Here is a 1,099-nt window from a genome sequence, read left to right on the forward strand (position 1 = left end):
GGTCCTGGAGCGAGAGTGCTGCTGTGACAGCTGTGCGCAGGCCCATCGGGTCCCGTGCCCACACCCTGAGCCGCCGGGCTGCCTGTGTTGTGTCTCGGGTGCCACGCCCCGGTGGCCAGGGTCCCTGCCTCCTGCTCCGTCCTGGGCTCTGCCAGGAGCGGCCTTCCGAGCCCTCAGCTTACATGGCTCCTTTCGTCAGAAACAGGCCTTTGACTTTTGGAAAGATCGTCGGGTGCTGCTGTGCGTGTGGGTGTGCACACACGTGTGTGCCCCAGCTCTTACGCCTGCTCTCCAGGGGCCCAACCACCGGGCTATATACCCTTACATGCTTCCTGTGCCGTGCTCCTGTGGGCCTGTTCGTGGGGTCTGTCACATAGAGAAGCACGTTCTGCCTTGGGAGAAATGGACTGATGCATTCTGGGGGTGACTAGGGTGCCTAAAGGAATGAATTTTTTTATTGTTTTAATTTTTAATTGATTATTTTAGGTGCGGGGAATCAAACTCGGGACCTTGTCCTTGCCAGGCAGGTGCTTATGCTACGGAGCTATCTCCCCAGCGCTCACTGTGTTGGTTTTTGCTAAATTTAAATTTTAGTGACCACGTGTGGTGAATAGCTGTCAGACCGAGCAGCAAAACTCACGTCTTTGAATCGCTCTTTGGAAGTGATTTGTTGGAAAGCTTGGAGAAAGTGAGACAGGGTGGAGGAGCCCCCTCCTGGCTTTGTGGAGGAAGTCGCTGGGGCTCTCCCAGCGTGGCCTGGAGTCGTGTTAGCGTGGGATCTCAGTATTTTCCCAGAGATGCAATCCTGGGGCGTGGGAGGGCGGATCACGGGTGTGGCACCGGGTTAGTGCTCCTGTGGGCTCACGTCTGGTTGTGATGTCGGGACAGTTTGGTGAGAAGAGGTGGGCGCTGGCTGTGGGCACAAAGGTGAATGTGTCCTTCGCCAGCACAAGCTTGTGTGTGCTGTGTCCCTCTGCCAGGACGCCCTGGCTTGCAGGCAGCCGATTACGGGCTGCAGTCTCTACACACTGTGAACTCAGAGCAGCAGCGGCTCGCTTCAGTCCTGGGCGTTGGGTCTCAGGGCTGAGAGAAACACTCA

This window comes from Octodon degus, unplaced genomic scaffold, assembly GCF_000260255.1.
Source record: "Octodon degus isolate 3935 unplaced genomic scaffold, OctDeg1.0 scaffold00274, whole genome shotgun sequence".
NCBI lineage: Eukaryota > Metazoa > Chordata > Mammalia > Rodentia > Octodontidae > Octodon > Octodon degus.